Raw genomic sequence first — 9,311 nt, 5'->3', positions numbered from 1 at the left:
AAAAACGTTTTAAATAAAATACTTAAAAAAAACTTTTTAAAAAACCACGTGGGTACGTTCACCAACAAATTTTCCGACCCATCTGCCCGACCCACGTTTTTTGTCATCAAATGTATGTAAATAGTTATTTTCTACTTTTTAGTCCACAAGAAAAACGTGTTTTTTTAAAAAGTTTTTTTTAAGTATTTTATTTTCTCCTTTTTAGTCCGTTGCTACACATGAAAAACGTGATTTTTAAAAAGTTTTTTATATAGTTTATTGTCTACTTTATCTAATCACTTGATTAAGTATGACTTGACTAAGTGTTTTTAAATACACGGACTAAAAAAATCTTGAGCGACCGATACGCTTTAAACAGAGAAAGGGTGTAATTTACGTTGCTGGCGTGGAGATCTACTCACGAATCACGTGATCAAATCTCCCATAAACAAACAAATAAACGCGAAGCTGAGTTAAGGAAAAACGTGTTTATGTGTATTTTAGCATGCCCAGCGTACCAACCGTGTCACCGTTAACAATGTGTTACCGTGTCCGTTCTCCTTTTTAGTCCGTTGCTACACATAAAAAACGTGGTTTTTTAAAAAGTTTTTTTAAAGTATTTTATTTTCTCCTTTTTAGTCCGTTGCTACACATGAAAAACGTGGTTTTTAAAAAAGTGTTTATAAATACCCGGACTAAAAATCTTGAGCGACCAGGATTCGAACCTGGGTTGTCGCGGCCACAACGCGAAGTACTAACCACTATACGATCACGGCCAGCACGCTCACATCGATTGGGGCCGAAGTAACTGTGTCAATAGGCCTAAAGTCTTGTCGGTATCTTTAGAAATCATGTCCTCAATTTTATGGTCCTTGGGGCGTAATTAAATTAAGCTAATTACGGTCACTAATTGCTAGTTTTTATGATTGCATCTGAAATTGTTAGGCGAAAGTAGCATGCATGCCAAATTTCAGGTCTCTAGAGCAATCAGAAGTGGGCTAATTTTCGATGTCAATTTTAACAACAAACATCCAAACAAACAAACGCGAAGCTGAGTTAAGAAAAACGTTTTAAAAACGTGTTAAAATAATGTTTACGTCACTCCACATGAAAAATCTGCCACTTCCAAGAGATATCCTAAAAATACGACCGTGTGCCCTGACAGTACTCCTAAGTATTCGTGTAAAAATTGATCTTATACAAAGACATTTTGATTAAAATTGAATTAATAGAATTTACACACACTTACCTCACTTACACACTCATTTTAAAAATTCAACTTCGATTAAAAATAATACAATTAAAGTGGTACTTATAACTACCATCAGTAGATAAAGGGTTAAAGAATTTAGTAGGATACACTGTAAAATAAATCCTTTACTAAAATCAGGTTCAAAAAGTGTGTATGTTTTATTGATGTTGTTTGTGTTGATGTGGTTTAATTGATTTGTTTTCATGCGTGTTTGTGTTGTTTTTTTGTTTTTTTTGGGGAAGCTTAAAAGTTTTTTTTTACTTTAGATGACTGTAGGAGATGGAGATGAATTCAGGTACACGCAGCCGCCTGTAAGCGGTTGCACAGAGGACAAACTTGTCTGGAGTCATCTGACTGTCTCCACAATGCACACCACGTGAACCATCTCATTTGGATGTCAATATAGCTGACAATCAAAAAATGTGTCTTGACAAGTGACAGACCAAATGACAAGACACTAACAATTGACAGACAGAATGACAAGACACTAACAATTGACAGACAGAATGACAAGACACTAACAATTGACATACCTAAGATACTGAGAATTGACAGACCTAATGACAAGATACTGAGAATTGACAGACCTAATGACAAGATACTGAGAATTGACAGACCGAATGACAAGATACTGACAATTGACAGACCAAATGACAAGATACTAACAAATGATCGACCAAATGACAAAATACTGACAATTGACAGACCAAATGACAAGATACTGACAATTGACAGACCAAATGTAGAGATACAGACAATTGACATACATAATGCTGTTATATTGACAATTGACTGACCGAATAATGTTTTTCTGCTGGGTAGATGTATTTATAGAAATGTTTTGGAAAGTCACTAGTAAAACTTCATTTTTTAACACTGCGGAGTCCTATTCGGTTGCCGCGTATAAACGTTTAAGCGACTGCGTGATAAAACTAACCAAAATTAAGGTACATAGTGTAATTCTAATTCAAATAATGATTCGTGAAAGAAATTGGACGTAGTTGTGTTATCTACCAAAACAATTTTCTTTTTCATTAAAAACGAAGTAATTAACTTTCTTTAATAAGAAAAGGATTACTTAAAATTTACAAATTATTATCTCAGTTATGTCTGGGTTTTAAGTTAAAGGGTAAAAAAATAGCCTTTTTACCACAGAGGTGTTTAGAAAATAATGGAGCGGAAAAAACTAGCTCCGGTAAAATTTGAACAAAAACTCCGGGCTTAAAAAATTAAAGAATAAATTTTTGAAATATTTATTTGGCCATTAAACAGGTGGAATATGCATTTTCAGTTAGCTGCTTTTCTGTAGTTTACAGTTAGCTGCTTTTCTGTAGATTAGCTTCCTTAGAGTCAGTTTCCGGGTAGTTAGGTTTCAAACATATTTTATAACCAATAACAAAATATTTTTTTAAAAATTTAATTGTTTATATTTATTTACGGTATAGGTCCTTTTTATTCTATTCTGTATATTCTATCCTATGGGTATTCTTAATTTTAACCACTTATTTTATAATTAATTCTAATTAATTTTAAATATAGTCTGAGCAAACTAATTACATTCCTACATGCATTCCTCCAATAACAAGCAGACCCTAGAATCAATTAATTCAACCCGCCTTTTCAATATTTACTAAATGTAAACTAAACAGTCTTTTCTGTATAGATTTTTAATAATATAAGGTAAAATAACAACTGAAAGAAAATTAATTATAGTGTTTAAAATCTTGTGTGAGAAAAGTAATTCTTCTTCGTCTATCTTAATTTTAATTTTGGAAGGTATTTTCTTCAACACTTATGTGTCAAAACTTTATGCGTTTTGTGTTTCGTTAAATCTGATTTCAATATGCTTTCCTATCTGGACCCATTTCCATCTAAGAATTTAACCTTTTTTCATCGTCATAGTGTAAAACGTTTAAAGTGCGCATTGTCAAATTAATGATTTAAAAATTAATATTCAAAGTGTTGTAAGACAATTTTCATTTTTTAAACTTATAATGACAATTTTTGGCATGTTAATCAAACAAAACTTTTAAAAAATGTATCACCTTTCACAAAAAAATAATTATGTCTGAAAGTAATTTACATTTAGTTATTTAGCACCCATTACGTCACCTGATACATTAGGCGAATACAATTACTTCCCTTTATAATAAACATTACATAAGGTGGAAACAATTATTTTTATTATTTTGTTTTGGTGTTGGGAAAAAAAAAACAATTTACATAATTAGCAGGGATTGATCAAGTGCAATGTGGTATGAATTTCAAATAGTGCCTTTAGTTTATTTTATACACTGGACGTACTGTTTACTAATTATTTTTGAATCAATAACAGTTAAGAAGCCAGCCCCTAAATGCCCTCTATGTTTACTTCTTTCCGTTTGCGGATGAGCTTGGGGTATTATAATTGTTCACTAAATTAAAACAAGCGAGTCCGCCGGCGCCCTGGCACGGCTCGATTTGGCAACCTGTGCTATCCTATAAGCGCTACGGTGCACAATTTCTTTTTAAACATTGCGATAGACTATGGATAAGATGGGTTACTATAGTCTTTAAGTAAATCAAATCCGGCATTCTGACAGGGTGCTATTTGGTGCCCCGGGCCTTCCCTTGTTCGCTATGGCGCTTACATTCGGTTAAGCGAGTGCAAAAGGCTATGAATAAGTTGGGGTACTATAGTCGTTTGCTAACTTGAATCAGGTGGTTCCGCCGGCGCCCCGGGCTAGACTGTCAGCACTTTGAGTTTATGTTTGCGTTTGTATTTTATTTGTGTTTGGGTTGGGTTGGCGTTTGTAGTTGGGTTTGTTTTGATTTGTTTTGTTTTCGTTTGCTTTTTGTTTTCTTTGTGTTTGTATTTGTGTTTGTGTTTGTGTTTGCATTTTTGTTATGTTTGCGTTTTTTTGTTTTGCATTTTGGTTTTTGCTGGTTCTGGTTAGGGTGGGCGATGCCGGGTATGTGCTGATTACTAAACACACATGTCGTGGTCATTTAAAGATAGGTTTTTCACAGAGGCGAACGCAGGGTCTGGCCGGAACGGCTAGTATATATATATATATATATATATATATATATATATATATATATATATATATATATATATATATATATATATATATATATATATATATATATATATATATATATATATATATATCTGTATAGGTATATATGTATATATCATACTGTTTGTAAATTCATGGACAGATACATTTCTGTAGAAGAAGTTTTTTGAGAGTTTCAACAACTTTATTTAGTTATAACAGAAGTGAAGCATTTATTTTATTCTTTTCGGTGATGGCACATTTTCTGTAACGCTGCATTATATATTATGTAAGGATTTCTTGTTTAGCAATTTTTTTGTAGTACTGTTTCAAGTTAATCTTAAAATATTTTTTTGAGAGCAAAGGGATGTGTTAAAGATAAAATAAGTTTTTGTACCCGTTATTTCGATTCAATATATTTTTTTTTAATTATACGCTAAAATCTGAAGTCGAAAATTTTGATGCACGTATTTTTTATCAAAATATTTACCATCAAATATAACACAATGCATTCATGTTAACAAAAAATGAATTGCTTTAAGCAAGAAATTCGTATAGGAACAATAAAAAAACTTAGATATAAAAAACAAACATTCAAACTTTCAAAAGCTTACTCATTTCTTTTATTGCAAACTAAAACCTTTTCAATGCATTTTTTAAAATTAATGTTAAAAACTTGTTGGAATTATTTAAATATAATAAAGAATAAATAGCATTTAACAGTTTTGTGAGACAAATCAAATCACTATATTAATTTAATATTAATTTAATTGTCATTTGATACTCTCATAATTTCCTAGGTTCTAAAAATTAAAAAAGTAGGTTTGTAATACCAAAATAAAAATGTTTTACTCGAAATAATTCTGTTGTGATAAAAAGCTTTTTTTCTCTTTAACTATATATATATATATATATATATATATATATATATATATATATATATATATATATATATATACATATATATATATATATATATATACATATATATATATATATATATATATATATATATATATATATATATATATATATATATATATGTATATATATATATATATATAAAGCAAAGTGGTCAGGTGCCCGATGGTGCCTTGGGGCAATACAACACGAGGGCCGGTGACGGTTGGCCGAAAAGTCCACGGAGAGGGGGTCAAAACTGACCTCGACTGACCGACGCCTTATATTGGCTTTATTACGAAAAAAAAACTTTTGCCGAACGACCCCCCTTGACATTTTGTGAGGTGGTAGAAGAACGCCTAAGGGTGTCACAAAAAACTCGGCTTATCTTGAAAAACTTCGTAAAGGGGTCAAAACTGACCAGTAGTATTTCCCTATATAATCTTTGTATTTTATGGGGAAAAAAGAGAGTAATTTCAACATATATTTTAGGGCACTTACGCTCTGCACATCTGGCTAATATTTTGCATGCACCTAGGTAAATGGATTGGCCTTTTCGGAAAACTGTCGGTTTGACTCAAAGCCCTCGGTGAGGGCTAAAACATGACAGCGAGTGAAAATCTCCTTATTTGAGCTAAATAACGGGGTGGTAGGAGAACACCTAGGGGTGTCAGAAAAAAAAAACTCGCCTTGTCCGGGAAAAATCTGAAAATGGGTCAAAACGTTTTTAAATTAAATTTTTTTTTGCACATTCGTTTTTGTCTGTCCTTTTTTGCGCACAAAGGGGAATTTGTTTTTGTCAGACGCACCTAACATGCTGAACGTTGCCTTTTTTTTACGTCACCAAAGAGCGTACCTTTTTTACTTTCTCGTATATACGAAGTATAGAGAAAGTCTTGTAATCGTGCAAAAAAAAAATCGAGATTTTTACAAATCTCGACGTTTTACACCTCACTGATACGGAAAAACATAATTTTGCAATCTTGTCCGTATGTCTGTGTGTCTGTCTGTCTGTCTGTCTGTCCGTGTGTAAACACGATAACTTGAGTACCGTTGCAGCTAGGTTGATGAAATTTCATATATAAGTATTTTATCAAAATCGTAGATCCGTATCAACGTTTGAGCGATTTTCGATAACCGGAAGTGGTACTTTTCCTACTTTGAATTTTTCAAAAGCCTATAACTGGAGTATTATTTCAGATAGATAAATGAAATTTCACATGTAAGTAAAAGATCTAATTCTCTACCTTCTGTTAAATTTTGAGTAATTTCCGTTGACCGGAAGTAGTAATTTACGCTACTTCCGATTTCTCAAAGAACAAATGTAAATTTTTAAATTACTAATAATATTGCGCACTATTATGCACTTTTTTATTTGGCGTTCACTTGGTGTGCAATTAATTTGTCTACGAGATTTTATTCTATTTTTTAAACTTTGAGTATTTAAAATGGATTAAAAATCATGTCTATAGCCCAAGTTCCCATCCCCTGTTATTTTATGTAAGAATATTCGAGAAAGTTTAGGGGAGATCACTCCCGGTTTATTTTTTAAAGAAGACGTTTTTAACATTACATTTAGCGGTGTAAAGTTTTACCACCGAAAAAACAATTGGATAAGATGGGTTACTATAGTCTTGAAGTGAAACAAATCCGGGCACCCTTCGGCGCCGTTCATTTTGGCGCCTATATTCATTTAAGTGAGTGCAAAATACTATGAATAAGTTGGGGTAATATAGTCGTTTACTAAGCTGAAACATGCGGTTCAGTCGGCGCCCCAGCATGTTGCGATTTGACGCCCCGGGGTAGTCTGTGAGCACATTGCGTTTATGTTTATGTTTATGTTTGAGTTTTTTGTGTGTATGGGTTAGGTTAGCGTTTGTAGTTGGGTTTGCGTTTGGATTTAGTTTGTTTTCGTTTGCTTTTTTGTTTGTGTTTTCTTTGTATTTGTGGTTGGGTTTGTGTTTGCGTTTGTTTTTGTATTTGTGTTAACGTTAAGTTTGCGTTTTTTTTTGTTTTGGTTGATTGTGGTTAGGGTGGGCAATGACGGGTATATGATGATTACTAAACACACATGTTTACATATAGGTTTTTCACAGAGGCCAGTGATATATATATATATATATATATATATATATATATATATATATATATATATATATATATATAATACTAATTATTTGAAATAAATATATATAAAATCCATGTAGGCTCTTCTCTCTTTTGTTTATCTGTCATACTTTGTCCGAAGCTAAGAGATCAAACTCTTCAGCTGTATCTGAAATTCTAAAAGATACATATTTTTGTGGAGAAAAATATGCTGACACTATTGAATAAATAAACTTAATTTTATTGAAAGCATAGTTAACTGATTTTTCTTGCACTAACTTACCCGGCCACTGCATTGCTGCAGGCTGACGCAACATTATAATATGAATTTACCTTTATTATTATGATTATATTTACCCACCCAATCCGTAGTGTATGCTACTCTTTAAAAGACCGTATATTTATGACAAAGAAAATACTACACTAGAGTAAAGACATGCCATGAGCGCCACCAGTTTACAAGATACGTAACGTTTGTTCTGCATCTAACCCTGCCCTGACATGTCTCAGCTATCCGAGCCCCCAAGATTCCTGGTTCTAGTGTATGTGCGCCGCCCCTAGCTTCTGATCTAATAGGGCTGGTAAGTAGGTCACCAACCAGTTTTATAGTTCATGCAGGTTTTATTGAGCCGTAGAACTGGTTGGTGACCTACTTATCAACCCTATTACTGGCCGGGTCAAAACACGGCCATACCACGCCCAGTCCGACGACAGCATGTTTCAGCTTGATAGCTAGGACATAAGAAATCAAAATAATGTTTTGTTTAACATCGATTTATTTTTATCCGAGGTACACCAGTGCCTTTGATTATTATTATTTGATTAAATTTCTTGTTTATTTATTTTTAAAATGATATTGTAGAATTCGGTTGAAAAATAAATCAGATAAATTAAGATTTTCGAAAAACGTTTATTTAGTTACCAAAAACTATACATTTGTTCCAAATTCAAAACTAGTTTTTAAATTAAATTAAATCACAGTCCATAAAAATACTTTAAACAAAAATCAAAAACTAGAATGAAACTTCAAAGGACATGTTACTAAAATAAAAATAAGGCAACAATAAATTTGTGTAGACATGTTTTATAAGAGTATTATTTTCTAAAAATTCATATAAGCTTTTATATTATATGCACTTAATAGTAGCTATTTAAAAAATAGTGTGTCGTTTATTTTCTACCTGTTAGTGCATTATAACAAAAAGCTTGTTCTTAAATCGTTTTTTAGGAAAAAAATTCAGTAGGCCTACTTTATATTTAAAAATTTACAATAGAGTTGCATGACTAAAAACATTTGCGTACCCAATGAACATTATAACGCGCATATAAAAGTGCGGAAAAGACAGCCAACTAATTTGAACACAATTTTAAGTAATTTATAACAAATTAATTAGGCATCCAATTAAGTAAAACTTAATGTCAGATTACATTGTCTTCATGTCTTGACCCACGTGCCAACTTTGAACCGGATCTGTCAGTTAGAAGTGCCCGAAGTTTCGCTCGAGCGTTTAGATTTACACAGACAGACTGACGAAATATTTTTGACAGACAGAGGAAGCAAATTGAATAAAAGCTTGTAAAAAAACAATGTGTACATGTAAAATTTCTCGTGCATACAACAGCAGACGGTGATATATTTCTGCTTTACTAATTTACTAATGTGTGTTGGTGTGTATTTTTATTTATAAAACGTTTTTGCATTAAAAAACAGTTTAAAGTTTTGAGTTTAAGTCTCAGTTCAATCAGTTCCACAATTACAAAAAATATTTTGCCATTAAAAAAGTTTTCAACTATTTCTATCAGATCATGATCAAATAGTTGATCTAACGTTAAAGTAGATTTATTTAATGTATCGACGTGTAAGTAGTCAGTAGACGTACATTTTTTTATAGAATCCACTGGGCGATATGTATGGAACTTTGCATGACGCAGTGGGCTCTACGTAAGGGAGGGGGAGATGGGGGTTGGCCTGGGGAACAATGCTCAGCGAGATCCTGGTGGATTTTTTTATTTAAAAGAAAAGAAGAATACAA

General features: G+C 32.2%; 1 long non-coding RNA gene across 1 annotated transcript in view; it reads left to right on the top strand.

Moving 5' to 3' along the window:
- Positions 1–4,257, top strand: part of LOC131954957 (uncharacterized) — a 12,908-nt gene extending 8,651 nt beyond the window's left edge. The window contains exon 3 of the long non-coding RNA XR_009388813.1: positions 1,498–4,257. This is a non-coding gene — a long non-coding RNA (uncharacterized LOC131954957). The remainder of the gene's footprint in view (positions 1–1,497) is intronic.
- The last annotated feature ends 5,054 nt before the right edge of the window (positions 4,258–9,311 follow it).

Source organism: Physella acuta, unplaced genomic scaffold (assembly GCF_028476545.2).
Source record: "Physella acuta isolate Inbredline_101_S28 unplaced genomic scaffold, ASM2847654v3 ptg001044l, whole genome shotgun sequence".
Lineage (NCBI taxonomy): Eukaryota > Metazoa > Mollusca > Gastropoda > Physidae > Physella > Physella acuta.
The sequence above is the reverse complement of the archived record's forward strand: the minus strand, read 5'-3'. Positions and strand labels throughout refer to the sequence as shown.